General features: G+C 47.8%; 2 protein-coding genes across 2 annotated transcripts in view; one reads left to right on the top strand and one right to left on the bottom strand.

The window, feature by feature from the left end:
• Positions 1-19,184, bottom strand: part of LOC144697001 (uncharacterized) — a 34,714-nt gene extending 15,530 nt beyond the window's left edge. Inside the window, exon 1 of the mRNA XM_078568747.1 lies at positions 18,535-19,184. The gene's annotated coding sequence lies outside the window, so the exon portion shown is untranslated. The remainder of the gene's footprint in view (positions 1-18,534) is intronic.
• The window catches only part of LOC144697423 (uncharacterized), a 512,621-nt gene that overhangs the window by 409,184 nt on the left and 81,848 nt on the right, over positions 1-21,589 (top strand). The window lies entirely within an intron of this gene.

Below are 21,589 nucleotides of genomic sequence, written 5' to 3'. Positions count from 1 at the left end.
TGTCCCTCCCTGTCTCTGTAATCTCCTCCATCCTCTTGTCCCTCTCTGTCTCTGTAACCTCCTCCATGCTCATGTCCCTCTCTGTCTCAGTAATTTCCCCCACGCTCTAGTCCCTCTCTGTCTCTGTAATCTCCACCAGGCTCTTAACCCTCTCGGACTCTATAATCTCCTCCATGCTCTAGCCTCTCTCATTCTCTGTAATCTCGTCCATGCTCTTGTCCCTCCGTCTCTGTAATCCCCTCCATGCTCTAGTCTCTCTCATTCTTTGTAATATACTTGATGATTTTGTCCCTCCCTGTTTCTCTAATCTCCTCCATGCTTTGTCCGTAGCTGATTCCATAATCTCCTCCATGCTCTTGTCTCTCTCAGTGTCTGTAATCTCATCCACGCTCATGTCCCTCCCTGTTTTGGTAATCACCTCCATGCTCTTCTCCCTTTCTATTTCTGTAATATCCTCCATGCTCATGTCCCTCCCTGTCTCTGTGATCTCCTCCATACTGTTGTGCCTCCCTGTCTCAGTAATCACCTTCATGCTCTAGTCTCTCTCATTACTTGTAATCTCTTCCATGCTCTAGTCCATCCCTGTCCCTTTAATCTCCTCCATCCCCTTGTCCCTCTATGTCCCTGTAATCTCCTCCATACTCTATTTCTGTAATTTCCTCCATGCTCTTGTCCCTCCGTCTCTGTAATCTCCTCCATGGTTTGTCCGTAGCTGTTTCCGTAATCTCCTTCATGCTCTTATCTCTCTCAGTCTCTGTTATCTCCTCCATGCTCATTTCCCTCCCTGTCTCTGTAATCACCTCCATGCTCTTGTCCCTCCCTGTCTCAGTAATCTCCTTCATGGCATAGTCTGTTTCATTCTTTGTAATCTAGTCCATACTCTTGCCCCTCCCTGTCACTGTAATCTCCTCCATACTCTTGTCCCTCTCAGTCTCTGTAATTTCCTCAATGCTCTTGTCCCTCCCTGTCTCCGTAAACTCCTCCATGCTCTTGTCCCTCTCTATTTCTGTAATTTCCTCCATGCTCATATCCCTCCCTGTCTCTGTAATCTCCTCCATACACTTGTGCCTCCCTGTGTCTGTAATCTCCGCCATGCTCTTCTCCCTCCCTGTCTCAGTAATCACCTTCATGCTCTAGTCTCTCTCATTACATGTAACCTCTTCCATGCTCTTGTCCCTCCCTGTCTCTGTAATCTCCTTCATGGTCTAGTCTCTCTCAGTCTCTGTATTCTCCTCCATGCTCTTGTTTCTCCGTCTCTGTAATCCCCTCCATGCTCTAGTCTCTCTCGTTCTCTGTAATATACTTCATGATTTTGTCCCTCCCTGTTTCTCTAATCTCCTCCATGCTTTGTCCGTAGCTGATTCCGTAATCTCCTCCATGCTCTTGTCTCTCTCAGTGTCTGTAATCTCCTCCACACTCATGTCCTTCCCTGTTTTGGTAATCACCTCCATGCTCTTGTCCCTCCCTGTCTCAGTAATCTCCTTCATGGCATAGTCTGTTTCATTCTTTGTAATCTAGTCCATACTCTTGCCCCTCCCTGTCACTGTAATCTCCTCCATACTCTTGCCCCTCCCTGTCACTGTAATCACCTCCATGCTCTAGTCTCTCTCATTACTTGTAATCTCGTCCATGCTCTAGTCCCTCCCTGTTTCTGTAACCTCCTCCATCCTCTTGTCCGTCCCTGTCTCTGTAATCTCCTCCATCCTCTTGTCCCTCTCTATTTCTGCACTTCCCTCCATGCTCTTGTCCCTCCCTGTCTCTGTAATCTCCTCAATGCTCTAGTCTCTCTCATTCTCTGTAATATACTTCATGATTTTGTCCCTCGCTGTTTCTCTAATCACCTCCATGCTTTGTCCGTAGCTGATTCCGTAATCTCCTCCATGCTCTTGTCTCTCTCAGTCATTGTAATCTCCTCCATGCTCATGTCCCTCCCTGTTTTGGTAATCTCCTCCATGCTCTTGTCCCTCCCAGTCATTGTAATTTCCTCCATGCTCATGTCCCTCCCTGTCTCTGTAATCTCCTCCATGCTCTTGTCTCTCTCAGTCTCTGCAATCTCCTCCATACTCTTGTGCCTCCCTGTGTCTGTAATCTCCGCCATGCTCTTCTCCCTCCCTGTCTCAGTAATCACCTTCATGCTCTAGTCTCTCTCATGACTTGTAATCTCGTCCATGCTCTAGTCCCTCCCTGTCTCTGTAACCTCCTCCATCCTCTTGTCCGTCCCTGTCTCTGTAATCTCCTCCAGGCTCAGTCTTTGTAATATCCTCCAAGCTATAGTCCCTCTCTGTCTCTGTAATCTCCTCCATGCTCTAGTCTCTCTCATTCTCTGTAATATACTTCATAATTTTGTCCCTCCCTGTTTCTCTAATCTCCTCCATGCTTTATCCGTAGCTGATTCCGTAATCTCCTCCATGCTCTTGTCTCTCGCAATGTCTGTAATCTCCTCCACGCTCATGTGCCTCCCTGTTTTGGTAATCTCCTCCATCCTCTTGTCCCTCCCTGTCTCTGTAATCTCCTGCAGGCCGTGTCTCTGTAATATCCTCCAAGCTATAGTCCCGCTCTGTCTCTGTAACCTCCTCCATGCTCATGTCCCTCTCGGTCTCAGTAATTTCCTCCACGCTCATTTCCCTCTCTTTCTCTGTAAGCTCCTCCATGCACTTGTCCCTCCCTGTCTCTGTAATCTCCACCAGGCTCTTGACCTTCTCGGTCTCTATAATCTCCTCCATGCTCTTGTCCCTTTTGTCTCTGTAATCACCACCAAGCTCCTGTACCTCCCTGTTTCAGTAATCCCCTTCATGGTCTAATCTTTCTCATTCTCTGTAATCTCATCCATACTCATGTCCCTCTCTGTCTCTATAATGTCCTCCATGCTCTTGTCCCTTTTGTCTCTGTAATCACCACCAAGCTCCTGTACCTCCCTGTCTCAGTAATCTCCTTCATGGTCTAATCTTTCTCATTCTCTGTAATCTCATCCATACTCATGTCCCTCTCTGTCTCTGTAATCTCCTCCATGCTCTTGTCCCTCCCTGTCTCAGTAATCTCCTTCATAGTCTAGTCTCTCTCATTCTCGGTAATCTAGTCCATACTCTTGTCGTTCTCTGTCTCGGTAATCTCCTCCATGCTCTTCTCTCTCAGTCTCTGTAACCTCCTCCATGCTCTAGTCTCTCTCATTCTCTGTAATATACTTCATGATTTTGTCCCTCCCTGTTTCTCTAATCTCCTCCATGCTTTATCCATAGCTGATTCCGTAATCTCCTCCATGCTCTTGTCTCTCGCAGTGTCTGTAATCTCCTCCACGCTCATGTGCCTCCCTGTTTTGGTAATCACCTCCATGCTCTTGTCCCTCTCTGTCTCTGTAATTTCCTCAATGCTCTTGTCCCTCCCTGTCGCTGTAATCTCCTCTATGCTCTTGTCCCTCCCTGTCTCCGTAATCTCCTCCATGCTCTTGTCCCTCCCTGTCTCCGTAATCTCCTACATACTCTTGTCCCTCTCTATTTTTGTAATTATCCTCCATGCTCATGTCCCTCCCTGTCTCTGTAATCTCCTCCATACTCTTGTGCCTCCCTGTCTCTGTAATCACCACCAAACTCCTGTACCTCCCTGTTTCAGTAATCCCCTTCATGGTCTAATCGTTCTCATTCTCTGTAATCTCATCCATACTCATGTCCCTCTCTGTCTCTGTAATCTCCGCCATGCTCTGCTCCCTCCTTGTCTCAGTAATCACCTTCATGGTCTAGTCTCTCCCATTCTCTGTAATATACTTCATGATTTTGTCCCACCCTGTTTCTCTAATCTCCTCCATGCTTTATCCGTAGCTGATTCCGTAATCTCCTCCATGCTCTTCTCTCTCAGTCTCTGTAATCTCTTCCACGCTCATGTCCCTCCCTGTCTCCGTAATCTCCTCCATGCTCTAGTCCCTCTCAGTCTCTGTAATCTCCTCCATGCTCTAGTCCCTCCCTGTCTCCGTAATCTCCTCCATGCTCTAGTCCCTCCCTGTCTCCGTAATCTCCTCCATGCTCTAGTCCCTCTCAGTCTCTGTAATCTCCTCCATGCTTTAGTCCCTCCCTGTCTCCGTAATCTCCTCCATGCTCTAGTCCCTCTCAGTCTCTGTAATCTCCTCCATGCTCATGTACCTCCCTGTCTCAGTAATCTCCTTCATGGTCTAGTCTCTCTCATGACTTGTAATGTCGTCCATGGTCTAGTCCGTCCCTGTCTCTGTAATCTCCTTCATATTCTTGTCCCTCCCTGTCTCTGTAATCTCCTTCATATTCTTGTCCCTCCCTGTCTCTGTAATCTCCTTCATATTCTTGTCCCTCCCTGTCTCTGTAATCACCACCAAGCTCCTGTACCTCCCTGTTTCAGTAATCCCCTTCATGGTCTAATCTTTCTCATTCTCTGTAATCTCATCCATACTCTTGTCACTCTCTGTCTCTGTAATCTCCTCAATGCTCTAGTCTCTCTCATTCTCTGTAATCTACTTCAGGATTTTCTCCCTCCCTGTTTCTCTAATCTCCTCCATGCTTTATCCATAGCTGATTCCGTAATCTCCTCCATGCTCTTCTCTCTCAGTCTCTGTAATCTCCTCCACGCTCATGTCCCTCCCTGTTTTGGTAATCACCTCCATGCTCTTGTCCCTCCGTGTCTCTGTAATCTCCTCCCTGGTCTAGTCTCTCTCAGTCGCTGCAATCTCCTCCATACTCTTGTGCCTCCCTGTGTCTGTAATCTCCGCCATGCTCTTCTCCCTCCCTGTCTCAGTAATCACCTTCATGCTCTAGTCTCTCTCATTACTTGTAATATCCTCCAAGCTATAGTCCCTCTCTATCTCTGTAACCTCCTCCATGCTCTTGTCTCTCTCATTCTCTGTAATCTACTTCATGATTTTGTCCCTCCCTGTTTCTATAATCTCCTCCATACTTTATCCGTAGCTGATTCCGTAATCTCCTCCATGCTCTTGTCTATCGCAGTGTCTATAATCTCCTCCACGCTCACGTCCCTCCCTGTTTTGGTAATCTCGTCCATGCTCTTGTCACTCCCTGTGTCCGTAATCTCCTCCATGCTCTAGTCCCTCCCTGTCTCAGTAATCTCCTTCATGGTCTAGTCTCTCTCATTCTCTACAATCTAGTCCATACTCCTGTCCCTCTCTGTCTCCGTAATCTCCTCCATGCTCTTGTCCCACTCTATTTCTGTAATTTCCTCCATGCTCATGTCCCTCCCTGTCTCTGTAATCTCCTCCATGCTCTTCTCTCTCAGTCTCTGTAATCTCCTCCATGCTCTTGTCCATCCCTGTCTTCGTAATCTCACCCATGCTCTTGTCCCTCCATGTGTCCGTAATTTCCTCCATGCTCATGTCCCTCTCTGTCTCTGTAATCTCCTCCATGCTCTAGTCTCTCTCTTTCTCTGTAACCTCCTCCATGCTCTTGTCTCTCTCAGTCTCTGCAATCTCCTCCATACTCTTGTGCCTCCCTGTGTCTGTAATCTCCGCCATGCTCTTCGCCCTCCCTGTCTCAGTAATCACCTTCATGCTCTAGTCTCTCTCATTACTTGTAATCTCTTCCATGCTCTAGTCTCTCCCTGTTTTTGTAATCTCCTCCATGCTCTTGTCCCTCCCTGTTTTTGTAATCTCCTCCATGCTCTTGTCCCTCCCTGTTTTTGTAATCTCCTCCATGCTCTTGTCCCTCCCTGTCTTTGTAATTTCCTCAATGCTCTTGTCCCTCTCTGTCGCTGTAATCTCCTCCATGCTCTTGTCCCTCCCTGTCTCAGTAATCTCCTTCATGGTCTAGTCTCTCTCATTCTCTGCAATCTAGTCCATACTCCTGTCCCTCTCTGTCTTGGTAATCTCCTCTATGCTTTTGTCCCTCCCTGTCTCCGTAATCTCCTCCATGCTCTTGTCCCTCTCTATTTCTGTAATTTCCACCATGCTCATGTCCCTCCCTGTCTCTGTAATCTCCTCCATGCTCTAGTCTCTCTCTTTCTCTGTAACCTCCTCCATGCTCTTGTCTCTCTCAGACTCTGCAATCTCCTCCATACTCTTGTAGCTCCCTGTGTCTGTAATCTCCGCCATGCTCTTCTCCGTCCCTGTCTCAGTAATCACCTTCACGCTCTAGTCTCTCTCATTACTTATAATTTCGTCCATGGTCTCGTCCCTCCCTGTCTCTGTAATCTCCTCCATCCTCTTGTCCCTCCCTGTCTCTGTAATCTCCTGCAGGCCGTGTCTTTGTAATATCCTCCAAGCTATAGTCCCGCTCTGTCTCTGTAAACTACTCCATGCTCATGTCCCTCCCTGTCTCTGTAATCTCCTCCATGCTCTAGTCTTTCTCATTCTCTGTAATCTCCTCCAAGCTCTTCTCTCTCTCATTCTCTGTAATATACTTCATGATTTTGTCCCTCCCTGTTTCTCTAATCTCCTCCATACTTTATCCGTAGCTGATTCCGTAATCTCCTCCACGCTCATGTCCCTCTCTGTCTCTGTAATCTCCACCAGGATCTTGACCCTCTCGGTCTCTATAATGTCCTCAATGCTCTTGTCCCTTTTGCCTCTGTAATCACCACCAAGCTCCTGTACCTCCCTGTTTCAGTAATCTCCTTCATGGTCTAATCTTTCTCATTCTCTGTAATCTCGTCCATACTCTTGTCCCTCCCTGTCTCCGTGATATCCTCCATGCTCTTGTCCCTCCCTGTTTCCGTAATCTCCTCCATGCTCTTGTCACTCCCTGTCTCAGTAATCTCCTTCATGGTCTAATCTTTCTCATTCTCTGTAATCTCGTCCATACTCTTGTCCCTCCCTGTCTCCGTAATCTCCTCCATGCTCTTGTCCCTCCGTGTCTCTGTAATCTCCTCCATGCTCTTGTCCCTCCCTGTCTCTGTAATCTCCTCCATGCTCTAGTCTCTCTCATTCTCTGTAATCTAGTCATGATTTTGTCCCTCGCTGTTTCTCTAATCACCTCCATGCTTTGTCCGTAGCTAATTCCGTAATCTCCTCCAGGCTCTTGTCCCTCCCTGTCTCCGTAATCTCCTCCATGGTCTAGTCTCTCTCATTCTCGGTAATCTAGTCAATACTCTTGTCCCTCTCTGTCTCGGTAATCTCCTTCATGGTCTAGTCTCTCTCATTCTCGGTAATCTAGTCCATACTCTTGTCCCTCTCTGTCTCGGTAATCTCCTTCATGGTCTAGTCTCTCTCATTCTCGGTAATCTAGTCCATACTCTTGTCCCTCTCTGTCTCTGTAATCTCCTCCATGCTCTAGTCTCTCTCTTTCTCTGTAACCTCCTCCATGCTCTTGTCTCTCTCAGTCTCTGCAATCTCCTCCATATTATTGTACCTCCCTGTATCTGTAATCTCCGCCATGCTCTTCTCCCTCCCTGTCTCAGTAATCACCTTCATGCTCTAGTCTCTCTCATTACTTGTAATCTCGTCCATGCTCTAGTCCATCCCTGTCTCTATAATCTCCTCCATCCTCTTGTCCCTCCCTGTCTCTGTAATCTCCTCCAGGCTCAGTCTTTGTAATATCCTCCAAGCTATAGTCCCTCTCAGTCTCTGTAACCTCCTCCATGCTCATGTCCCTCTGTCTCAGTAATTTCCTCCATGCTCTTGTCCCTCCCTGTCTCTGTAATCTCCTCCATGCTTTATCCGTAGCTGATTCCGTAATCTCCTCCATGCTCTTGTCTCTCGCAGTGTCTGTAATCTCCTCCACGCTCATGTGCCTCCCTGTTTTGGTAATCTCCTCCATGCTCTTGTCCCGCCCTGTCTCTGTAATCTCCTCAATGCTCTTGTCCCTCCCTGTCTCAGTAATCTCCTTCATGGTTTGGTCTCTCTCATTCTCTGCAATCTAGTCCATACTGCTGTCCCTCTCTGTCTCGGTGATCTCCTCTATGCTCTTGTCCCTCCCTGTCTCCGTAATCTCCTCCATGCTCTTGTCCCTCTCTATTTCTGTAATTTCCTCCATGCTCATGCCCTTCCTGTCTCTGTAATCTCCTCCATGCTCTAGTCTCTCTCTTTCTCGGTAAGCTCCTCCATGCTCTTGTCTCTCTCAGTCTCTGCAATCTCCTCCATACTCTTGTGCCTCCCTGCCTCAGTAATCACCTTCATGCTCTAGTCTTTCTCATTACTTGTGATTTCGTCCATGCTCCAGTCCCTCCCTGTCTCTGTAATCTCCTCCATCCTCTTTTCCCTCCCTGTCTCTGTAATCTCCTGCAGGCTGTGACTATCTGTGATAGTCCCTCTCTATCTCTGTAACCTCCTCCATAATCATGTCCCTCTCTGTCTCAGTAATTTCCTCCACGCTCATGTCCCTCCCTGTCTCTGTAATCTCCTCCATGCTCTTGTCTCTCTCTTTCTCTGTAACCTCCTCCATGCTCTTGTCTCTCTCAGTCTCCGTATTCTACTTCATACTATTGTGCCTCCCTGTGTCTGTAATCTCCGCCATGCTCTTCTCCCTTCCTGTCTCAGTAATCACCTTCATGCTCTAGTCTCTCTCATTACTTGTAATCTCGTTCATGCTCTAGTCCCTCCCTGTTTCTATAATCTCCTCCATGCTTTATCCGTAGCTGATTCCGTAATCTCCTCCATGCTCTTGTCTCTCGCAGTGTCTGTAATCTCCTCCACGCTCATGTGCCTTCCTGTTTTGGTAATCTCCTCCATGCTCTTGTCCCGCCCTATCTCTGTAATCCCCACCATGCTTTTGTCCCTCCCTGTCTTTGTAATCTCCTCCATGCTCTTGTCCCTCTCAGTTTCTGTAATATCCTCAATACTCTTGTCCCTCCCTGTTTCCGTAATCTCCTCCATGCTCTTGTCCCGCCCTGTCGCTGTAATCTCCTCCATGCTCTTGTCCCTCCCTGTCTCAGTAATCTCCTTCATGGTCTAGTCTCTCTCATTCTCTGCAATCTAGTCCATACTGCTGTCCCTCTCTGTCTCGGTAATCTCCTCTACGCTCTTGTCCCTCCCTGTCTCCGTAATCTCCTCCATGCTCTTGTCCCTCTCTATTTCTGTAATTTCCTCCATGCTCATGTCCCTCCCTGTCTCTGTAATCTCCTCCATGCTCTAGTCTCTCTCTTTCTCGGTAAACTCCTCCATGCTCTAGTCTCTCTCTTTCTCGGTAAATTCCTCCGTGCTCTTGTCTCTCTGTCATTGCAATCTCCTCCATACTCTTGTGCCTCCCTGCCTCAGTAATCACCTTCATGCTCCAGTCTTTCTCATTACTTGTGATTTCGTCCATGCTCCAGTCCCTCCCTTTCTCTGTAATCTCCTCCATCCTCTTGTCCCTCCCTGTCTCTGTAATCTCCTGCAGGCTGCGACTATCTGTGATAGTCCCTCTCTATCTCTGTAACCTCTTCCAAAATCATGTCCCTCTCTGTCTTAGTAATTTCCTCCACGCTCATGTTCCTCCCTGTCTCTGTAATCTCCTCCATGCTCTTGTCCCTCTCTGCCTTTGTAATCTCCTCCATGCTCTTGTCCCTCTCAGTCTCTGTAATTTCCTCAATGCTGTTGTCCCTCCCTGTCTCTGTAATCTCCTCCACGCTCGTGTCTCTCTCAGTCTCTGCAATCTCCTCCATACACTTGTGCCTCCCTGTATCTGTAATCTCCGCCATGCTCTTCTCCCTCCCTGTCTCAGTAATCACCTTCATGCTCTAGTCTCTCTCATTACTTGTAATCTCGTCCATGCTCTAGTCCCTCTCAGTCTCTGTAATCTCCTCCATCCTCTTGTCCCTCCCTGTCTCTGTAATCTCCTCCATGCTCATGTCCCTCTCTGTCTCAGTAATTTCCTCCATGCTCTTGTCCCTCCCTGTCTCTGTAACCTCCTCCAGGCTCTAGTCTCTCTCATTCTCTGTAATCTACTTCATGATTTTGTCCCTCGCTGTTTCTCTAATCTCCTCCATGCTTTATCCGTAGCTGATTCCGTAATCTCCTCCATGCTCTTGTCTCTCGCAATGTCTGTAATTTTCTCCACGCTCATGTCGCTCACTGTGTCCGTAATCTCCTCCATACTCTAGTCCCTCCCTGTCTCTGTAATCTCCTCCATGCTCTAGTCTCTCTCTTTCTCGGTAACCTCCTCCATGCTCTTGTCTCTCTCAGTCTCTGCAATCTCCTCCATACTCTTGTGCCTCCCTCTCTCTGTAATCTCGTCCATGCTCTAGTCTCTCTCTTTCTCGGTAACCTCCTCCATGCTCTTATCTCTCTCAGTCTCTGCAATCTCCTCCATACTCTTGTGCCTCCCTGTGTCTGTAATCTCTGCCATGCTCTTCTCCCTCCCTGTCTCAGTAATCACCTTCATGCTCTAGTCTCTCTCATTACTTGTAATCTTGTCCATGCTTTAGTCCATCTCTGTCTCTGTAACCTCCTCTATGCTCATGTCCCTCTCTGTCTCAGTAATTTCCTCCATGCTCTTGTCCCTCCCTGTCTCTGTAATCTCCTCCATGATCTAGTCTCTCTCACTCTCTGTAATATACTTCATGATTTTGTCCCTCCCTGTTTCTCTAATCTCCTCCATGCTTTATCCATAGCTGATTCCGTAATCTCGTCCATGCTCTTGTCTCTCGCAGTGTCTGTAATCTCCTCCACGCTCATGTGCCTCCCTGTTTTGGTAATCTCCTCCATGCTCTTGTCCCTCTCAGTCTCTGTAATTTCCTCAATGCTCTTGTCCCTCCCTGTCGCTGTAATCTCCTCCATGCTCTTGTCCCTCCCTGTCTCAGTAATCTCCTTCATGGTCTAGTCTCTCTCATTCTCTGCAATCTAGTCCATACTCCTGTCCCTCTCTGTCTTGGTAATCTCCTCTATGCTCTTGTCCCTCCCTGTCTCCGTAATCTCCTCCATGCTCTTGTCCCTCTCTATTTCTGTAATTTCCTACATGCTCATGTCCCTCCCTGTCTCTGTAATCTCCTCCATGCTCTAGTCTCTCTCTTTCTCTGTAACCTCCTCCATGCTCTTGTCTCTCTCAGTCTCTGCAATCTCCTCCATACTCTTGTGCCTCCCTGTGTCTGTAATCTCTGCCATGCTCTTCTCCCTCCCTGTCTCAGTAATCAGCTTCATGCTCTAGTCTCTCTCATTACTTGTAATCTCGTCCATGCTCTAGTCCCTCCCTGTTTCTGTAATCTCCTCCATCCTCTTGTCCCTCCCTGTCTCTGTAATCTCCTCCAGGTTCTGTCTTTGTAATATCCTCCAAGCTATAGTCCATCCCTGTCTCTCTAACCTCCTCCATGCTCATGTCCCTCCCTGTCTCTGTAATCACCACCAAGCTCCTGTCCCTCCCTGTCTCATTAATCTCCTTCATTGTCTAATCGCTCTCATTCTCTGTAATCTCGTCCATGCTCTTGTCCTTCCCTGTCTCTGTAATCCCCTCCATGCTCTAGTCTCTCTCATTCTCTGTAATATACTTCATGATTTTGTCCCTCCCTGTTACTCTCATCTCCTCCATGCTTTGTCCGTAGCTGATTCCGTAATCTCCTCCATGCTCTTGTCGCTCTTAGTCTCTGTAATCTCCTCAATGCTCTTGTCCTTCCCTGTCGCTGTAATCTCCTCCATACTCTTGTCCCTCCCTGTCTCGGTAATCTCCTCCATGGTCTCATATGTATCATTCTCTGTAATCTAGTCCATACACCTGTCCCTCCCTGTCTCTGCAATCTCCTCCATACACTTGTGCCTCCCTGTATCTGTAATCTCCGCCATGCTCTTCTCCCTCCCTGTCTCAGTAATCACCTTTATGCTCTAGTCTCTCTCATTACTTGTAATATCTTCTATGCTCTAGTCCCTCTCTGTCTCTGTAATCTCCTCCATCCTCTTGTCCGTCTCTGTCCCTGTAATCTCCTCCATGTTCTTGTCCCTCCCTGTCTCTGTAACCTCCTCCATGCTCTAGTCTCTCTCATTCTCTGTAATCTACTTCATGATTTTGTCCCTCCCTGTTTCTCTAATCTCCTCCATACTTTATCCGTAGCTGATTCCGTAATCTCCTCCATGCACTTGTCTCTCTCAGTCTCTGTAATCTCCTCCATGGCCTAGTCTGTTTCATTCTTTGTAATCTAGTCCATACTCTTGCCCCTCCCTGTCACTGTAATCTCCTCCATGTTCTTGTCCCTCCCTGTCTCCGTAATATCCTCCATGCTCTAGTCTCTCTCTGTCTCTGTAATCTCCTCCAGACTCTTGTGCCTCCCTGTGTCTGTAATCTCCTCCATGCTCATGTCCCTCTCAATTTCTGTAATTTCCTCCATGCTCTTCTCCCTCCCTGTCTCTGTAATCTCCTCCATGCTCCAGTCTCTCTCTTTCTCTGTAACCTCCTCCATGCTCTTATCTCTCTCAGTCTCTGTAATCTCCTCCACGCTCATGTCCCTCCCTATTTTGGTAATCACCTCCATGCTCTTGTCCCTCCCTGTCTCAGTAATCTCCTTCATGGTCTAGTCTCTCTCATTCTCTGTAATCTAGTCCATACTCTTGTCGCTCTCTGTCTCTGTAATCTCCGCCATGCTCTTCTCCCTCCCTGTCTCAGTAATCACCTTCATGCTCTAGTCTCTCTCATTACATGTAATCTCTTCCATGGTCTAGTCCGTCCCTGTCTCTGTAATCTCCTCCATCCTCTTGTCCCTCCCTGTCTCTGTAATCTCCTCCATCCTCTTGTCCCTCCCTGTCTCTGTAATCTCCTCCATCCTCTTGTCCCTCTCTGTCTCTGTAACCTCCTCCATGCTCATGTCCCTCTCTGTCTCAGTAATTTCCCCCACGCTCTAGTCCCTCTCTGTCTCTGTAATCTCCACCAGGCTCTTAACCCTCTCGGACTCTATAATCTCCTCCATGCTCTAGCCTCTCTCATTCTCTGTAATCTCGTCCATGCTCTTGTCCCTCCGTCTCTGTAATCCCCTCCATGCTCTAGTCTCTCTCATTCTTTGTAATATACTTGATGATTTTGTCCCTCCCTGTTTCTCTAATCTCCTCCATGCTTTGTCCGTAGCTGATTCCATAATCTCCTCCATGCTCTTGTCTCTCTCAGTGTCTGTAATCTCATCCACGCTCATGTCCCTCCCTGTTTTGGTAATCACCTCCATGCTCTTCTCCCTTTCTATTTCTGTAATATCCTCCATGCTCATGTCCCTCCCTGTCTCTGTGATCTCCTCCATACTGTTGTGCCTCCCTGTCTCAGTAATCACCTTCATGCTCTAGTCTCTCTCATTACTTGTAATCTCTTCCATGCTCTAGTCCATCCCTGTCCCTTTAATCTCCTCCATCCCCTTGTCCCTCTATGTCCCTGTAATCTCCTCCATACTCTATTTCTGTAATTTCCTCCATGCTCTTGTCCCTCCGTCTCTGTAATCTCCTCCATGGTTTGTCCGTAGCTGTTTCCGTAATCTCCTTCATGCTCTTATCTCTCTCAGTCTCTGTTATCTCCTCCATGCTCATTTCCCTCCCTGTCTCTGTAATCACCTCCATGCTCTTGTCCCTCCCTGTCTCAGTAATCTCCTTCATGGCATAGTCTGTTTCATTCTTTGTAATCTAGTCCATACTCTTGCCCCTCCCTGTCACTGTAATCTCCTCCATACTCTTGTCCCTCTCAGTCTCTGTAATTTCCTCAATGCTCTTGTCCCTCCCTGTCTCCGTAAACTCCTCCATGCTCTTGTCCCTCTCTATTTCTGTAATTTCCTCCATGCTCATATCCCTCCCTGTCTCTGTAATCTCCTCCATACACTTGTGCCTCCCTGTGTCTGTAATCTCCGCCATGCTCTTCTCCCTCCCTGTCTCAGTAATCACCTTCATGCTCTAGTCTCTCTCATTACATGTAACCTCTTCCATGCTCTTGTCCCTCCCTGTCTCTGTAATCTCCTTCATGGTCTAGTCTCTCTCAGTCTCTGTATTCTCCTCCATGCTCTTGTTTCTCCGTCTCTGTAATCCCCTCCATGCTCTAGTCTCTCTCGTTCTCTGTAATATACTTCATGATTTTGTCCCTCCCTGTTTCTCTAATCTCCTCCATGCTTTGTCCGTAGCTGATTCCGTAATCTCCTCCATGCTCTTGTCTCTCTCAGTGTCTGTAATCTCCTCCACACTCATGTCCTTCCCTGTTTTGGTAATCACCTCCATGCTCTTGTCCCTCCCTGTCTCAGTAATCTCCTTCATGGCATAGTCTGTTTCATTCTTTGTAATCTAGTCCATACTCTTGCCCCTCCCTGTCACTGTAATCTCCTCCATACTCTTGCCCCTCCCTGTCACTGTAATCACCTCCATGCTCTTGTCCCTCCCTGTCTCAGTAATCTCCTTCATGGCATAGTCTGTTTCATTCTTTGTAATCTAGTCCATACTCTTGCCCCTCCCTGTCACTGTAATCTCCTCCATACTCTTGTCCCTCTCAGTCTCTGTAATTTCCTCAATGCTCTTGTCCCTCCCTGTCTCCGTAAACTCCTCCATGCTCTTGTCCCTCTCTATTTCTGTAATTTCCTCCATGCTCATATCCCTCCCTGTCTCTGTAATCTCCTCCATACACTTGTGCCTCCCTGTGTCTGTAATCTCCGCCATGCTCTTCTCCCTCCCTGTCTCAGTAATCACCTTCATGCTCTAGTCTCTCTCATTACATGTAACCTCTTCCATGCTCTTGTCCCTCCCTGTCTCTGTAATCTCCTCCAGGCTCTGTCTTTGTAATATCCTCCAAGCTATAGTCCCGCTCTGTCTCTGTAACCGCCTCCATGCTCATGTCCCTCTCGGTCTCAGTAATTTCCTCCATGTTCTTGTCCCTCTCTGTCTCTGTAATCGCCACCAGGCTCTTAACCCTCTCGGACTCTATAATCTCCTCCATGCTCTAGTCTCTCTCATTCTTTGTAATATACTTGATGATTTTGTCCCTCCCTGTTTCTCTAATCTCCTCCATGCTTTATCCGTAGCTGATTCTGTAATCTCCTCCATGCTCTTATCTCTCTCAGTGTCTGTAATCTCTTCCACGCTCATGTCCCTCCCTGTCTTTGTAATCTCCTCTATGCTCTTGTCCCTCTCAGTTTCTGTAATTTCCTCAATGCTCTTGTCCCTCCCTGTCGCTGTAATCTCCTCCATGCTCTAGTCTCTCTCTTAATCTGTAACCTCCTCCATGCTCTTATCTCTCTCAGTCTCTGCAATCTCCTCCATACTGTTGTGCCTCCCTGTATCTGTAATCTCCGCCATGCTCTTCTCCCTCCCTGTCTCAGTAATCACCTTCATGCTCTAGACTCTCTCATTACTTGTAATCTCTTCCATGCTCTAGTCCATCCCTGTCCCTTTAATCTCCTCCATCCTCTTGTCCCTCTATGTCCCTGTAATCTCCTCCATACTCTTGTCCCTCTCTATTTCTGTAATTTCCTCCATGCTCTTGTCCCTCCCTGTCTCTGTAATCTCCTCCATGGTTTGTCCGTAGCTGTTTCCGTAATCTCCTCCATGCTCTTATCTCTCTCAGTCTCTGTTATCTCCTCCATGCTCATTTCTCTCCCTGTTTTTGTAATCTCCTCCATGCTCTTGTCCCTCTCTGTCTCTGTAATGCCCTCCATGCCCTTGTCCCTCCCTGTCTCTGTAATCTCCTCCATGCTCTTGTTTCTCCGTCTCTGTAATCTCGTCCATGCTCTTGTCGCTCCCTGTCTCTGTAATCTCCTCCATGCTCCAGTCTCTCGCATTCTCTGTAATCTCCACCAAGCTCTTCTCCCTCCGTGTCGCTGTAATCTCCTCCATGCTCTTGACCCTCTCTGTCTCTGTAATCTCCTCCATGCTCTTGACCCTCTCTGTCTCTGTAATCTCCTCCATGCTCTTGTCGCTCTCTGTCTCTGTAATCTCTTCCATGCATTTGTCCCTCCCTGTCTTTGTAATCTCCTCCATGCTCTTGTCCACCCCTGTCTCAGTAAACTCCTTCATTGTCTAGTCTCTCTCATTCTCTGTAATCTCCTCCATACTCTTGTCCCTCCCTGTCTCCATGCTCTTGTCCCACCCGTTCTCTATAATCTCCATGCTCTTGTCCCACTCTGTCTCTGTAATCTCCTCCATGCTCGTCTCCCTCCCTATTTCTGTAATCTCCTCCATGCTCTTGTCTCTTCTCATTCCCTATAATCTCGTCCATGCTCTTGTACCTCCCTGTTTTGGTAATCTCCTCTATGTTATTGTCCCTCCCTGTCCCAGTAATCTCCTTCATGGTCTAGTCTCTCGCATCCTCTGTAATTTCATCCATGCTCTTGTCCCACCCTGTCTCTGTAATCTCCTCCATGCTTTTGTCACTCCCCGTCTCTGTAATCTCCTCCATACTCTTGTCCCTCCCTGCCTCTATAATCTCCCCCATGCTCTTGTCCCTCTCTGTCTCTGTAACCTCCACCAGGCTCTTGACCCTCCCTGTCTCTGTAATCTCCTCCTATCTCTAGTCTCTCTCATTCCCTGTAATCTCGTCCATGCTCTTGTCCCTCTCTGTCTCTGTAACCTCCACCAGGCTCTTAACCCTCCCGGTCTCTATAATCTTATCCATGCTCTTGTCCCTCTCTGTAATCTCCACCAAGCTCTTCTCCCTCCGTGTCTCTGTAATTTCCACCAAACTCTTCTCCCTCCGTGTCTTTGTAATCTCCACCATGATCTTCTCTATGCTCTTGTCCCTCTCTGTCTCAATAATCTCCTTCATGGTCTCGTCTCTCGCATTCTTTGTAATCTCGTCCATACTCTCATCCCTCCCTGTCTCTATAATCTCCTCCATGCTCTTGTCCCTCTCTGTCGCTGTAAACTCCTCCATGCTCTTGTCCCTCTCTGTCGCTGTAAGCTCCTCCATGCTCTTGTCCCTCTCTGTCTCTATAATCTCCTCCATGCTCTTGTCCCTCTCTGTCTCTGTAATCTCATCCATGCTCTTCTCCCTCCCTGTCCCTGTAATCCCCTCCATGCTCTTGTCCCTCTCTGTCTCTGTAATCTCCTCCATGCTCCAGGCTCTCTCATTCTCTGTAATCTCCACCAAACTCTTCTCCCTCCCTGTCGCTGTAATCTCCTCCATGCTCTTGTCCCTCTCTGTCTCTGTAATCTCCTCCATGCTCTTGTCCCTCCCTGTCTCTGTAATCTCCTCCATGCTCTTGTCCCTCCCTGTCTCTGTAATCTCCTCCATGCTCTTGTCCCTCTTTGTCTCTGTAATCTCCTCCATACTCTTGTCCCTCTCTGTCCCTAATCTCCTCCATGCTCTTGTCCCTCTCTGTCTCTGTAATCTACTCCATGCTCTAGTCTCTCTCATTCCCTATAATCTCGTCCATGCTCTTGTCCCTCCCTGTCTCTGTAATCTCCTCCATACTCTTGTCCCTGCTTTTCTCTGTTAGCTCCTGCAGTCATTCAATCGTCTGAAATATATGCGCTCGTACAATTCTGGCCCGTTGGCCATTCATGATTTTAATCGTTCCGCTCTCTGTGGACTTTGTTTCAGTTGCTGAGACCACAGTCTCTGGAATTTCTTCCATAAACCTCTCTGCCTTTGTACCTCGCTTTCCTCCTTTAAGACACTCCTTCAAACCCACCTCTGACCAAGCTTTCGGTCACTTGCCCTAATACGTACAGACAAACATACAAATTAGGAGCAGGAGTTGGCCACTCTGCCCTTCAAGCCTCATCCGCCACTCAATAAGATCATTGCTGATCTGACTGTAACCACCCTCCTACCCCCAATACCCCTTCACCCCTTGTTTATCAAGAATCTATCTCATTCTGCCTTGAGAACATTCAAAGTCTCTGCTGCCGCTGCCATTTGAGGAAGAGGAATCCAAAGACTCACGACCCTCTTAGAGAAAAAAAATATCTTCTCATCTGTGTCTTAAATGGGCCACTCCCTTATTTTTACACAGTGACCCCTAGTTCTAGATTCTCCCACAAGAGGAAACATCCTCTCCACATCCACCCTGTCAAGACCCCTCAGGGTCTTAAAGGTTTCAATCGAATCGTCTCTCACTCTCCTAAACTCCAGCGGATACAAGCCCGGCCTGTCCAACCTTCCCTCATAAGACAACCTGTCCATTCCAGGTATTGGACGAGTAAGCCTCCTCTGAACTGCTTCCGATGCATTTACATCTTTCTTTAAATAAGGTGACCAATACTGTACACAGTACTCCAGATGTGGTCTCACCAGTGCCCTGTACAACTGAAGCATCACCTCCCTACTTTTATAATCAATTCCCCTCATAATAAACAATAATATTCTATTAGCTTTCCTTATTACTTGCTGTACCTGCATACTAGCCTTTTGTGATTCATGCGCTAGGACACCCAGGTCCCTCTGCACCTCAGAGCTCGGCAATCTTTCACCATTTAGATAATAGGCTTCTCTTTTATTCTTCCTGCCAAAATGGACAATTTCACATTTTCCCCCCATTAAACTCCAGCTGCCAAATATTTGCTCACTCGCTTATCCTATCTATACGCTCCTTATGTCCTTTTCACAATTTACTTTCCTACCTATCTTTGTGCCGTCAGCAAATTTAGCCACCATCCCTTCTGTCCCTTCATCCAAGTCATGGATTTCATCTGTAAAAGGTTGAGGCCCCAGCCTCTGATCCCTGTGGCTCACCACTCGTCACATCTTGCCAACCAGAAAAAGATCCATTTATACCTACTCTGGGTTTCCCGTTAGCCAGCCAAGCTTCCATCCATGCCAATATCTCCTTCCATGGCTACGGTGTCAAATGTTGCTTTGTAAGGTTTCTGTGAAGCATGTCGAAACGCTGCATTGCATTAAAAGTGCGATACAAATACAAATTGCTGTTGTTGACTTGGACATATGTCACTGTCCCTTTGTCATTGCTGGGTGAATAACCCGTAACTCCTGATCTAACAGCATTGCGGAAGCACCTTCACCACATGGACTGCAGCGGTTCAAGAAGGTCGAACATCATTTTCTCCCCAGGTAACTGGGGATGGGTAATACCTGCTGCTGGTCTTGTTGGTGAAAGGGCAGGGGAGCGGGACTAGCTGATTTGCTCTGGCAGAGAGCCAGCACAGGCAGGACAGGCTGAATGGTCTCCGTCGGTGTTGTGACCATTCTATAACTCAATGACTCTACGAGAAAATGACCTGCACTGGAGGCCAGGGGCGAATTTCTGTCGCCAACGCCCACCCTGCTACAAACCGGCTCTCAATTGGACCATCTTGGTGTTTCCAGACTCGGTTCCGCGGGCAACGCCCGCAAGAAAACAAAAGCAAAACGCCGCAGCTGCTGCAAGTCCGAAATAAAAAGAGGAAATGCTGGAAACACTCAGCGGGTCAGGCGCTATCTGTGGAGAGAGGAACAGGGTTAACGTTTCAGGGCGTGCAGAATGAATAACGGGGAATAGAAACGGAGCAGGATTTGATGGTCAATATAAACTCAGAAGCGGGAGAGAAATGGGCCACAGCGCAGGAAAATCAATTCCTGGCTCTGAAAGGTTCTGCGGGAAGATAAAGCTGGGAAACCAGGAGCGCAAGGTCGGGGGAAGGGCAGCGGTGGGAACCTCATTTTGACACGGTCGGCAGAAGTAACAGTAAAACCCTGGAGAGGGTCCAGAGGAGGTTCACGAGAACGATCCCAGGAATGAAGGGCTTAACGTATGAGGAAGGTTTGAGGACTCTGGGTCTATACCTGATGGAGTTTAGAAGGATGAGGGGGGGATCTGATTGAAACTTACAGAATACTGAAAGGCCTGGGTAGAGTGGACGTGGGGAAGATGTTTCCATGAGTAGGAGAGACTAGGACCCGAGGGCACAGCCTCAGAGTAAAGGGAAGACCTTTTAGAACAGAGATGAGGAGAAGCTTCTTTAGCCAGAGAGTGGTGAATCTATGGAATTCATTGCCACAGAAGGCTGTGGAGGCCAGGTCATTGAGTGTATTTAAGACCGAGATAAATAGGTTCTTGATTGGTAAGGGGATCAAAGGTTATGGAGAGAAGGCGGGAGAATGGGGTTGAGAAACTTATCAGCCATGATTGAATGGCAGAGCAGGCTTGATGGACCGAATGGCCTAATTTCTGCTCCTATGTCTTATGGTCTTAAAACACTAAACACAGCTAAAACGCACCCATTCTTAGAGACAGAAGATGTTAGAAAACGGCAGAGAGGCGATCGGGGGGCCGGAGGTGAAACAGAGCAATGGGTGGACATGGATACAGATCCACAGTAAAGGAGCCGCACCAGGCATGGAACCAGAGCACAGTTAACAGAGAATGGGGCTAAAAGCTCCAAAAAAAACGGTCACAAATACTCACCCCTGAAACAATTCCACCCTCTTCAATTGAAAGCCTCCTGCTGGAGGGTCTAGAACGAGTGAATAAAGTCAAACTGTTCCCAATGTGAAAGATCGATAGCCAGAGAGCACGGAGTCAAAGGCAGCACGAGAAAAACCATTTTCACGCATCTCGTGGTTAGAACGCACTGCCTGATAGACTGGTGGATACAGATTCAATAGGAGCATTCGGAGGGGAATTGGATAAATACCTGAATGGAAAAAACATTGCAGAGCCCACTGCGGGGTTTGGTTCGCTTAAGTGAGTGGGCGAAAATTTGGCAGATGGGAGTATAATGTGGGAAAACGTGAACTTGTCCACTTTGGCTGGAAGGGTTGAAAAGTAGAATGTGATTTAAAAGCAGAGAGGCTGCAGAACTCTTGACGTGCGAAGGGATCTGATGTCCGGGGTGCATGAATCGCAAAAGGTCAGTGTACCGGCACAGCAAGTGATTGGGGAGGCAAATGTAACGTTGGCGTTTGTTCCAAGGGGAATGGAATATACAAGCAGGGAAGTATTGCTGCAGCTGCACAGGGCCTTGGTGGGACCACATCTGGAGTATCGCGTACAGGTCTGGTCTTCTCACTTAAGAAAGGACATAGTTGCAGAACAGTTCAGAGGAGGCTCACTTGACTGATTCCTAAAGTGAAGGGATTATCTTATGAGGAAAGGTTGAGCACAGGAATTTAGAAGAATGAGATGATCTTATTGAAATGTATAAGGTTCTGAGGGGAGTTGGCAGGGTGGATGCTGCGAGGATGTTTCCCCTTGTGTGGCGGAGTCCAGGACTAGGGGGCACATTTTAAAAATTAGGGCTTTCCCCTTTAAGACTGAGATAAGGGGAATTTTTTTTTTTACATCTCTGAGGGTCTTAAGCCTGTGGGATTCTCTTCCCTGGAGAACGGTTAGAGGGTGGATCACTGAATATGTACGAGGCTGAGTTAGGCGGATTTTTGGTCAACAAATGAGTCAAGGGTAATGGGGGGGGGGGGGGGAGGCAGGAAGGAAGGTGGAGTTAAGGCCATTATCATGATCTTACTGAATGGCAAGCAGGCTCGAGGGGCCGAATGGCCTGCTCCTACTCGCAAGTTTTGCGTTCTTGTGGTTATGTAGAAAAAGGGGTGGAGCGGAACAAACTGGATTGCTCTTACAAAGAGCTGGCACCGATCTGATGGGCCGAGTGGCTTCCTCCTGTGCTGTACAGTTCTACGACTCAATGATTCTTTCCAGACATTCCCGACTCATCGGTACTTCCCCGTTTCCTCTTTTAAGCGCTCCATGCTCAGTGACATAATTTTCCTTCATTTGCAGACATTTCCTGACAATCGCCATTTTTAGAGACGCTCCCTGACTTTTATCATTTTCCCTCTATTTACAGACACTCCCTGAATGAGCTGATACTGCGCATGCGCCC

The sequence above is a fragment of the Cetorhinus maximus genome, chromosome 23, assembly GCF_964194155.1.
Source record: "Cetorhinus maximus chromosome 23, sCetMax3.hap1.1, whole genome shotgun sequence".
Lineage (NCBI taxonomy): Eukaryota > Metazoa > Chordata > Chondrichthyes > Lamniformes > Cetorhinidae > Cetorhinus > Cetorhinus maximus.
This window is presented reverse-complemented; position numbering and strand designations above follow the sequence as displayed.